The sequence below is a fragment of the Alosa pseudoharengus genome, unplaced genomic scaffold (assembly GCF_046254945.1).
Source record: "Alosa pseudoharengus isolate Yale_2024_CS ecotype anadromous, Long Island Sound unplaced genomic scaffold, YU_APseudo_1.1 YU_APseudo_1.1_scf_21, whole genome shotgun sequence".
NCBI lineage: Eukaryota > Metazoa > Chordata > Actinopteri > Clupeiformes > Clupeidae > Alosa > Alosa pseudoharengus.
This window is the reverse complement of record NW_027468674.1, coordinates 8,938,135-8,950,618: the sequence shown is the minus strand read 5'-3', so window position 1 is coordinate 8,950,618 and position 12,484 is coordinate 8,938,135.

The following is a 12,484-nucleotide window of genomic DNA, read 5'->3' as shown; positions in this document are numbered from 1 at the left end:
CTGAATCAGGCCCGGGGTGGGTAATCGGGAGAATTCCCGGTGGCCGCTTCACTTTTGGGCCGGTCGAGGAAAAAAATATTGACATTTGTCACGTTAGTCTATCTTGTCAGTAGGACACGCTCCGCATTCTGTGCATGACACCAATGCAATGCCTCTGCATGGGTTGTAGCCTACGCGAGGGAGTTCTCCCCTCCCAAAAAGAGTTGGTTGGGTCCATATAGCCCGTCTTTTCCAAAAAGTTTTCTCAGATACGGATAGCTGAGCCGGCCCTACACAAGCGTCAGGATGGATGGATGGTAGAAAGAGGCCAGGAGAGACTGAGCAGCAGATCAAACCACTCGACCACTGAAAATGATGAGCCCGAAATTAGTGATGAGAAGGCCATGACTACAGGGACAAGTGGAGAGGATAAATTAAAGTTATTTAATGTAAGAAAGAGCAATTACCCTACATGATAAATATGCCTTGTTTGCTCAGAAGAGGGTGTAGTAAAGGAGTAGGCTAAATCACCAAACAACAATATAGCCTACCCATGCAAAAAACATGTAGCCTAAATATTCAATATGCCTGTTTGTGGAAGCGTGGGATAGGCTACATTTCAAAGGCTTTCTTTCTTTCTTTCTGTTTTTGTTAACTTGTGGAATATTTTTTGTTAACTTCTCAGTTGAAGTAAATTATTGAATTGTCTAACCATGGTACTAATAAAAACTACAGGATAGTAAGAGCTGAAATGTTGCTTCATTTATCCAATTTCCACCACTATGGAAAACGTTGGCCGGTCTTGGGCCTGAAATTCCCGGGCACTGAATTCTGTCAACTTTGAAAACCAGCTTCTTTTGAAGATGAACAGACACCTTTTCAGTTTCAACTATGACTTGCATATTAGTAGCTGCTGGACATAGGTGGCCTGTGTGTGTGTGGGTGTGTGAGAGTGAGATGGTGACCTGGGGAGTAAGCCCTAGAAATGCTCATACCGCATGACCAAAATGTTCTCCCTACCAGCAGGTCATTTTCTTTTTTGAAAGAAATAAGTTATTTATTTTTCATTTTTACCTGAAGTTCATACAAAAGTGGCATGTTTCTGTTTTTTTCTTTGATGTCAGCTCTAAAAATATGCCGTTTGTTCTTTGAACTTAAGAGAATTGTGCCTGAAAAGTCCTAGAAAAGAATGTGATTTTAATTTGAGTGAGATTAAGAAGATATGGGAACCCTGAATATGCTTTATGCTTTACTATAAGTAAGAAAGCCAAAATAAAGTTTACAAAAGTTCAAAATAAAACCGCTTGCTTTTTACTTTTACTTCAAATACTTAAGTACATTAAATATCAGAAAATTACTTTTGATACTTAAGTACAGTATATATCAGATACTTTAAGACTTTTACTTAAGTAATATTCTAAAAGGTAACTTTCACTTCTACCAAAGTCTTTTTCTAGTACGATACTTGTACTTTTACTCAAGTATTGCTTTCTAGTACTTTATACAACACTGTAAACATGTACACGCACACATGCACACAATTCAAGAATTTCTCAGAATTGTGAACAGGCAAGATGGGGGTAGCCTAGTGAGACCATCCTGATCTCGCGAGCTTCAGGGTTTCACTCGCAGTTCAGTCTGGCAACTTTTCGTTAAAAAGAATTGGGAGCAGTTCACCAAACGAACGTCCAATCAGCGTTGGCTTTGAGGCGGGTTGAGGTGTGATGCAACGAACAACATGACGGCATCCACAATGAGATGAGCATAGCTATCGCCCAAGTTTTATTCAAATTAGAAAGTATTCCTGGGTAAGCTGTAAAGCTATGAGTCTCAGCCATGCAGCTGGGAGGAATGAACGACACAGACATCCTCCACGGCCGATTCCAGTTCATAATGGAGGAATACTTTCTTGTATGAAGTGTAGGGCCTACCGTGAAAACTTGATGGGAATTGTCGTTGGTTAGGTTCATTGGTGAATTGAATTGGTATTGGCTGAAAGAAGACTCAAAGGATTGTATAGGTTATTGTGATTCAGTATATCTAACACAGGTTATAAATGTACAGTACCAACCCTCCCAAATACTAGCCTGGCGAACGGCAGATATCATCTCATTGAGATGGGTTCTGGGAACTACACATTAATTTTCTCGTATTTGAGATGTGGTTTACGAATGGCCAAAGCCGTTTATTGGGCACTACGAATGTCTATCAAATGCATCTGTACGTACATGTAGCTCATAACCACTTCGGTGTGTCGTCATTGTTTTGCGTTCTGTGAATGCAGGGGTCTCACTGGAAATGCTTCCTGATTTGGTTGAATTAACATCAACAGCCTGACAATGCTCGTTTCATGTAAATCATTCTGGCCTGTGCTCTTGAAGCCTTGTGCTTTCCATAGTCAAACTGAGGCCACCAGGCTTTGTTGACATAAACTTATCAATTCACTTATGATGTGCTCATAAGCAATGCAAAACAAGACAATGTAAGGCCATTTAGAACTTTGAAATAAAGTTGTATTCATATTATGGCATTACCAGTGTGTTGTGGAATATGGTGCTGTGAAATGTAGCCTACAGTGTTTTTTTCCCCCAAGGCCCTTTATTGTGAGATGATTTTTTTGTCTGAGGGAGAGACACTCTAAATTCAAATGCTTACAATAGCAGGGTAAGAGGTAAGAAACCTTATCTACCCTGAATGTACCGAATTCGTTTAAAAGCATAATTACTACGACGTAAGCTCCACTTTTAAGATTGACCGTATTTTCGTTTTTGGGTCAAATGGCCTTTTGAATGGGAGTGCTAGGGGCACTACTATGATCACATCAAAATCACTATTTTTAAAAGACTAACATGAAACTTTGCCAGGGTTTTGAACAACTCACTTTAGAAGTTGGTTTTTCCGCTCGCCGCCATCTTGCCAGGTTCAAAACCTTTCTTTTTCGTAAACTCTGTGTACACAAACAATGTAACCGTAACCATAGGAAATGAATGGTGTGGGCGGCATGAATCGATCTGGAGGATGGCGGCGCAAAGCTACAGTGATTTCATGCGACACGAACACATTTTGTAAACGGCTCTCAAAACTGTCCTCTGTTTTGCCTACTTTGAGATTCAAAATAGCGGAAACATGAGACATGCTCACTCTGCACTGCGCTCTTACAACAAACCCAGTCAGGAGCCCGCAGGGACTGTATGCTTTCTGAAGCTAGCAAACACATCAGGATCACGTAAGTCAAATGGAGAACCAGAAAAAAAAAAATACTATCATAATGTTTATCACTGTACAAGAAAAAATTGGGTCCATTGATATATACTGTAATCAATGCTGTCTTTCTCTCTGAAGAGAAGGGTATAGTACTTATGTAACTCTGGGGTAGACAACTAATACGTTTATTGCCCTAAAAGTCGCCGTGTTCCATTAAGTAACATCAGGAACTGGACTGAAAACCTAAACCATCTTCTGCCTTCAACTGTTAGTGGTACCTTTGGTTTGGGGCAACTTCTTTGTGCTCTGTGCATGTGTGGGTGTGTCTGCCAGCATGTGGCTTCTAACAATTATTTTGTCACTTTTTATGTATCTTTTAATATTTTACTAAATAATGTTCCCAGGTTTCATCATGGTGACTTTGTCCACAAACATCACAAGTGTTGCAAACAACACTGAAGCTTTGGATTACTTCTGTACTGAAATGTTGGTGGGTCCTTTGGTTTGGGCCATCTTCAGTGTGCCCTGTGCATGTGTGGGTGCTCCTGCCAGCGTGTGGCTTCTGTGGGTGCTCACTCAGAGGCAGCGCAGCGGCTCATCCAACGACCTCTACATGCTCAACCTCACCATCATGGACCTGATCTATACCATCTTCAAGCTTCCAGATGTGCTCAATTATTTTGTTTGGCGAGACACCTCGTTTCTCGAACTGACTGTGTTTCTGGAAGGGCTCAGCCAAACCGGACGACCGCTGTTTATGACATGCATTTGTGTGGACTGCTACTTGGCAGTGATTTTCCCTATTGCTTATATGAAAATGAAGCAGTCTAGGCATAGGATGGTTGCCTGTGTAATGGCTTGGGTTTGCACATTGGCTGAACGCCTTCTGTTTTTCTTTGTCCTGGACCACTCCTTTTACTGGGAGTTATCTCGTCTCTTGCCGGTTTGCGCCATATTCTTCTGCGACGTCTCCATTCTCCACGCTCTGAGAAAGCCAGATCCATCAGGAAGGAGCGCTGTCCACCCACAGAAAAAGAGAGCTCTGCAGACCCTCACCAACAGCTTCGTCATGGCGATCCTCTCCTATCTTCCTCCAGTGGTCTTACAACTATACTCATTCCTGATGGCCAGTAGTCTGCAAGAGGTGTATTGTGACATCGGCACGCCTGTTTTGATTTCAACCATGCTTGGGAGCACCATCGTGCCTCTGCTGCACTTGTGGAATCTGGGGAGCTTAAAGGATCTTAAAAGACTTGCGAGGGGCAGAAGGGTGTAAGATCTGTAATGCACTCTCTTTTAACCGGAAGGTGAAAGCGCTGTGGGATGTCTGTGTAATTGTCTTTTTTTTTTACATGTATAGCATTATAGAGAGCATTGGCCTTATCATTAATACATTACAGTAATAAATAATATGAAATAATGTGTGTAGTAATAATGTGTGTAGATAATGTGTGTGCAGAGTTTCCCTTATATTTTTTTAACAGTGGCGGCAGGTTTAACTTTTTTTGCCAGCATGTTGTAGAAACACAACCCACAACACTGTCTTTATTTGGTGCAAATCTCCTTTACTTTATAGGGCTGTATTTTGCACACTGGCACATTGCGTAAAACTCGTTTTCTACCTGCGCAGTTTAATTCAGTATTTTGCACGTTTATTTTTTAAACAATGCGCCCAGGGGTGTGGCAATTAACAACCTAGGGAGGTGCCTGGCGCATTGTCTAAAAATCGCTATTGTACACCTGGTCAGAAGTCTATGGCGAGTTGTTTATATGTTATTTTAAGAGTGCATTGTCAACAGTCATATTGGGAGGTGCACACACCAATCCTTCTATCATTCATGAACGCACACCAGCGCACGTCCATGCAAAACATTACAAATTGCACGATTACAATGGGAAACATAATTAGAATAAAGATATTATGAAATACTGTACATCTCATGATGAGTAGTTATTCACCATCATTTGCAAATTGGTAATGATGGTTAAAAGTGATTAGGGAAGAGGCGAGAAACATGTATGGAGCACAGCTGAAGATGCACTGTCACGAGATAGCAACTCCTCTGCAGGATAAATGTTGTTTTGTTCAGTCATTTGAGCAACTAGTGCAGTGCCCGTTCAAACATGCTATTCCCATGCTATGTAGCCCAATTACATGCCCACAGGTATGCCTGCTTTAAAAATAGGATGATCAGGAAACATCATTCCAGCTAGCATTCAATAATGAATACTGAATATCATAATATATTAGCCTATAATTAATGTGGCCTCTCATACATGTGTAATATATTTAGGCATGGCTGCATGTGACTTTTCTACAGATCAGAATGACATAAGCCTAACAACTGTTTTGAGTTAAGGCTAAATGTATATTAAGCTTACTGAATAACTTCCTAATGCTATTCGAAGCGTCAGTTTATTGCACACTTTTATTTTGAGTGGTGACTACATACCCGTGTTTGATGGCGTGTTGTTGCAAAATCCGCGTAATCATTTTATGCACTGCATACAAGGAGTATTTATTGTTGAGGTCAGACATGATAATCATCTTGCATCTTAACCCACAAGTGGTTCCCGAGTAATCCGTTTAAATTGCGACTGACTATCATCAAAGTGAGACCTAGCAGACTTTTGTACCACGCGCGAGCCACATAGGAAATCTTAGGTCAGTCTGACAAACAGTCAGCGAGATATGCGTGCCACAGACACACACACAGACGCTTCTTGCTTTATAGATAGATATTTGGGTAAGTGTTGCTTTTTTCAGCCTATGTTTTCGATGGTAAACCATTGTCAGTCAATAATGAAAGTGCATATAACTGTCTTGTCATTGACTGACTTCCTTGGTGAAGTTAGTTTCACTTTGCCAATGAGTTCAAATAATAGACGGGTGCAAATGCGTGAAGGCTATGCTAGGTTTTAGTGATGCATGGTTTAGTGGAATGACTATTCCATACGGTCTCGCAAGCAGCCTCCTTAAAATGCGCCGTTGAATGGCAAAATACCGATGCATTTATTTGACATATCGCGCTTTGCTCCATTAAAGGGAATGACAGATGTCATTCTCATTGGTTTAAATGATGTTACGCCCCAAACACACCCATATGACTGATTAAAAAACCTAGGAACACCTTGTTGCGCCATGCGCTCGACGTTTGATAATGAAACCCCTCCCAATGTGGACTGGACTTCCTACTAAATTTGAATAAGCTTTTGACGAGTGACGATGCGCTTTAGAATGTCATGATAGGGCCCATAGTCCGCGATTCACATTAGACCACCGCGAGCGCATACAAAATGTTTTCGGCCCAGTTTTGCTTTAAATATTGAAAAGAATGCACACCCTCCGAGGTGCTGGCAAAGGGAAAATAAACTAAGAAAAACTCTATCTATCTTTTATTTAATTCCATTCCATAAATAAAAGAAATAAGAGATAGAGTTTGCGGCGACCAAGTTTTTCCAAGTTTTGCTTTAATCCAATTTACCTTTGTTACTACCAGTCGTTGCTTTTTTACGTCGGTTCGCGATTGAGTGCCAATCTAATGTAACAGCGGTGTCTTCGCAGAGACATCCACTCTCTAGTTTCATTTTTGCTGTTGTTGCGAGCGAGCTAATAGGCTACGATATGGGAAATACTTTCAATATGATCAGCTTCAGAAATTAAAATGAATGGTTTTTCCTTAAAGCAACACCAAAGAACTTTCCCTTTGTTGCACGCACGCTATTTGTTTATCCAGCACCGGCTTTGCAATAACGATGTCAACGACTTATAAAAGTATGATGTATTGCTACATCAGATGCAAGTCAAATTTGTAGTTTCTTATGTCTCATTCCAACTACAGATCTGCTACCCGATCTGGAAAACTTACATAGTGCGGTTATACCCGATAGAGGGCCGCGAAGTGAATGCAGAATTGCCGTTCACCCTGTTACGAGTTGATGAACCACAGAAACGATTTTGGAAACATTATTTTAAGGTACAAAAAACTCTTTGGTGTTGCTTTAAGGCTTCTACATACTCGCCACTACCGTCCGGTAGCGCGACAATGTGACGTCACGGGAGTGCCGTAACCATTTATACTCGCGCGTGGTGGTCACGACACTAGTTGCAATATTCTCCTGAATTGGCATTGGCCTCAATGGCAGTAAAAACTACCCTCTGTGATGATACTTCAGACTTCGGTTCCTGCTATTCACAACTACCATCATTACCATTTAGTTTCCAAGGTGTGTGCAGCTACAGTAGATGTACAGTAGATGCTGTAGATAGGCTACTTTATTCATCGCGAGGGAAATTTTTGCTAGCTGGCTGGTGCTGAGAGATGAGTTTGTGTAATTTCCTAAGGTGGAAAGATATTTTTTCAGGGCTTAGCAGATATCCTTTGGTTGAAAATAAATATCTTTGTTACCTTTTGCTGGATTATTGGAATGTCCCTGTGTCCTAGTTCTTTCCTCTTAATTCCCTGTGTTACACCTCTCTTTGGTAGCTTCATTAACTTATCCAGCAAACTATTTAAAAATCACAAACTCTCGCTGGTAACCTAGCCAGGTTAATTTCCCTCTCTTCTCAAACTGACTATTCAAACATCATGTTTATTTAAGATGTGGGCTAGGCAAAAATGCCTGAATGTTGTTGATGTCTGTATAGAGGTACACATGCTCCCTGATCTTGGCCTCAAGCGCATCCTGCTTATCGTGCGCATGTGCACGACCTGCCTGCGCAAGGCTGACATTTCTTGTGCGACAGAGGAAATGACGCAATTTTGATGTCACATTGTCGCGCTACCGATCGGGAGTGGTGAGTATGTAGGACGCTTTAGCCTGTGCTACACCTTTCCACCAAATTGTGCAAAAATTTTTGTTTTTGCTATGTTAACAAACATGCGTAGCACATGGAAGCTCTTGATAGCGCATGGCACTAAGTCTATAAAAACAATATATTTATGGAATAAAACTAGACAGGTACCTCGAATTAGCATGGCTGTTTATTGTTAAACTGCAATTTTCAGCAGCCAGCGGAGGTCATTTAGCCTAGGCTACTATGCTTCCAGACAATATTTTGCGTATTCTGAAGCAGTGGCATCACTAAATGAAGAGGAAACACTGAGAAGAAAGTTAATGTTTTAAATAGGCTACATCAATACAATATATAATATGTGAAGTGAAACTGGACGGGCCATAATAACCTCTGACTAGTTTTAGGTCAGGGAAGGATACGTCGGCAGGATTATTTAGAAAGCAACTGCAACTACATTGTGCGTCTGCACTGATTCTGATACCATACCGTGGCGGTATTAATAAACTGTGGCGGGCCGCCATGCTGAAATAAACGTAGAGGAAACACTGGTGTGTGTTATATATGTGCTATGGAATAACTCTTTACATTTCTCTTTACATTTCTCTGTTTTTGAGCTTTTTGGTAGTCTGGCTTTTACTAGACCAAGCTCAATCTTTTAAGATTGAACATTAGTCTGGGGAGTCTGCTATGTATTTTTTACTGCACAAGAGGCGTGATCAACGGGCATAGTTCAAATGACTCTGTACGCAATTGGATAGTCATTCACCAATCTGACCAACGAACCGGGTGACGTTTGCAGAGCGACGTGAAAACTCCAGGCTCTCCCGCTATCGTCATCGCTTTAAACCTGCCAATAGCGCGCCAGGTGGATAAGCCAGTTTGTGATTGGCCCCCGCAAAACAAAAGCCTAAGCTCTCATATCACCATTTACCTCAATCATTACTTAATCATTACTAATCATCGTTGAAAGAGTCCACCCACTTTTGTCCATTTCTTTTGTTGAATGTTTTTGAGTGATTAAAAGTTCTTATATTATATTTTATTATATTATATTATATTTTATTATATTATATTATATTATGAAGTTGTTGTTGAAATTGTTCTAATTGTATCCCATTACTTACTGCTTTATATCTAGCCATCCTTACACCAGAAGACTTTGACAAGATTTGGGAAAGATTCTTAAAAAAATGTAGTCTTTTGAGTTAAGCTTGAATGAGGGGCATTAGTTAAAAGACTCCAGTCTTTCAAGAATCTTTCCCAAATCTTGTCAAAGTGCTCTGATGTATGGATAGGATAAAATGAGTGTTGAAAAGTGTGTGATAAGGGTGGGTGGCTGGCTTGATACCAGAGGACAGGATCCAGTTTAGTCGGGTCTTTATTGCGGATACATTTGAGCATTGTGTGTATCTAAAGTTTGTGCTGGTTGTGGGTATTTAAGTCTCTGTAGTGGGACCCTCAGTGGCAGAAGGGGGAACAGTGCTATAGGGGGGATTGTGCGATACGGGTCTATTTTTAGTGTGTGCTCCATGTGATTGATATTCATAAGTTTTATTAGGCGCTGTGTCATTGACATTATCCGTATCTTGTGTGTTGTGTTACAGCTTGACGTGCCCCAGTAAGGGGGGTGATCATCTTCACCAGGGTGACTTAGGATAGCTGACCCTGAGTGCAGTGCTCCTTTACACTGCCCATATTTATATTAGCTGGCTTTGTGTAATAAGATCATTACAGCTGATTCAGAATGCTGGAGCACGCCTGGTCTTCAATGAGCCAAAGAGGACACATGTAACTCCTCTCCTAGTTACTCTCTATTGGCTCCCTATAGTAGCCAGAATTAAATTTAAATCTCTCACTTTGGCCTATAGGACACTGACTGGATCTGCTCCTAATTATTTTATTCAATAATCAAGCCTTACATCCCCAACCGCGGTCTTCTGATGAGCGTCTGTTATGTCGACCAGTCATAAAAACTAGGTCTAATTCCAGACTATATTACTCAGTGGTTCCATGTTGGTGGAATGAGTTGCCCAGTGCTCTCCGTTCCTGTAGTAGTTTTGGGTCGTTTAAGAGGGGTGTAAAGACATTCCTATTCAACATGTACTTAGTTGTTTAAGCGCTTATATGTTATGGTTTGTATAATATTGTTTTATTTTCATTAGGCTGTTAATTAATTTGACATTATTGTTTATTATTGATATTCTCCTTAATGTAGTCTTAGCATGTCATTGTTTTTATATTATTGATTGAATGGATATTATTGTTTTATTATTGCCTTTCCCCTCATTTTCATTGCTTATTTTTATTAGGCTATTGATTGAATTGATATTATTGTTTATTATAACTATTCTCCTTATTATATTTGACCAACATTCTAATCTGTTCCCTGTTCAATTTTAAATATCATTATGTTGTTTTGTATTCATGTGTCGCTTTGGCGTCTGCTAAATCCTTAACCTTAACCATAACCATTTGCCCCAGCAGGCTGCCTTGTGTGTTTTTAGAAGAACTGATAAATAAACTTGTAATTATACTTTTGTAATCTTCGTCTCTCTGTTGTGTGTCTGTATCTGGGATCATCATTGGGTACTGGGCCGGCCCCTCGTTGAGGCCGGCGACACAGGCTTCAATCCGCAATACTCAAAACCTCTTTACGTACATGCCTGTGGTAGTGTAGCGGCTAAGGAAGTAGCCAGAAAAAAGTTGAATGTTCATTTCCTGACTGCCACTGTTGTGCACCACTTAACTCTGAGTTGCTCTAAGTCAGGGGTTCCCAAACTTTTCCACGACAAGGCCCCCCAAATACCACTAGGTTCTGGCCAAGGACCCCCTTGATGTTTTATTAATTAAACCCATGGACAATACTACGGCAAATGTAAAAATACATTAAGCTAATCTAATAATTATTTTAGCCACAACCACATCGCGATGGAGCATACAGTGTGTAAAAATTGTATTTGGGGCTTTCTGCTATATGAGAGCCACCACTCTACTATTATTCCCAGTCATTATCATGGGAAATATGTTCAGATATGCGTCACATTATTATAATGGCATTGTATAACAACCCTCATAGTATATTTTAAATGTTTCAAATGTATTTATTTCTTGCTTTTATTTTTCCCTCCAACTTGCTGAGGCCCCCCTGGCACCCCCTCGCGGCCCCCCAGGAGGCCCCGGCCCCCACTTTGAAAACCACTGCTCTAAGTTGCGCTAAGTAGATACAAAACTTACTTAGTTCAAGGATACAGAGAAGGAATGCAAGATTGGGGGTAAAGTTTTTGAAAACAATTTAATTTCATGTGTCATATCATGTACATCAGAAGACACTCGTGCAGAGACCTTAAGTCTGTGTCAGTAAACCGTTTTTCTTTTTAGGTTGCTAGTTCAACTTAATGGAATAGCTACATGATCCCTTTGTATTCAGTTTTGTGGGGGTTAATTGACATCAATATAGGCTATGGGCTTACCAGTGCAGTCACTACCAGCACACACATCCTGCACTGTGACACATTGAGCACATAGTTGTGGTCAAAATTAATCCAAGACAACTGGTGTGAGACTGCAGCTTTATTCACGACGCCGGGAGCATGTTACCCACATGAAATGTCAAAGTAACAAGCCCACACATCTGTGAGTGAAGCCAACTCTTATACCCTTAACACACACCCACGGAAATCACAAGTTGTCACCCTCCAGTGATCACCTAACCATCTGGTATTTTAACAGAGATAAGAAATGTTTACGACCCCCCATCCTGAGGGTTACCCACAGTTCGGTGACACAGGGGTTATCTTAGCTTTCCTAAGTCAAACATATCCCAATCCGTGAATTAGTGAAACACACACAGCACACAGTGAACACAGTGAAGTGAAGCACACACTAATCCCGGCACAGTGAGCTGCCTGCATCAACAGCTGCGCTCGGGGAGCAGTGAGGGGTTAGGTGCCTTGCTCAAGGGCACTTCAGCCGTGCCTACTGGTCGGGGTTCGAACCGGCAACCCTCCGGTTACAGGTCCGAAGTGCTAACCTTTAGGCCACGGCTGCCCCAAAGTTCTGCGTCAGAAACCCGGGAAATCTCCCTTATTTTCAAAACTCAATGTTGACAGCTATGACTTATCTACTAATCACAAAGTCAGTAGTGTTTCGGCATCTGGGTTGCCAGCTCTGCCAGTCAGGGGGGAGGGCGAGGGGATACACCGCTCTACAGTCATTTGAAAGTGATTGCAGTACCAGTTTTGGCCACAATCTTACATTCGGTTCCTTTAAGCATTGACAATATATTTCAAATGACTCATGTTCATTCACAACAACAATAACAACACAACTCATGTTCATTCACAACAACAACAACAATAAGAAGAAGAGGAACAAGAAGAATAGTTGTTGTTCTAATGTTCTATTTTTTATGTTGGTATGAAAGTTTTGGCAGATGTACTGTAGTTGAAGTTATTGTTAAAACCATTGCACGATTGTGTAAAACACAAGGTGTTGAAACACGAG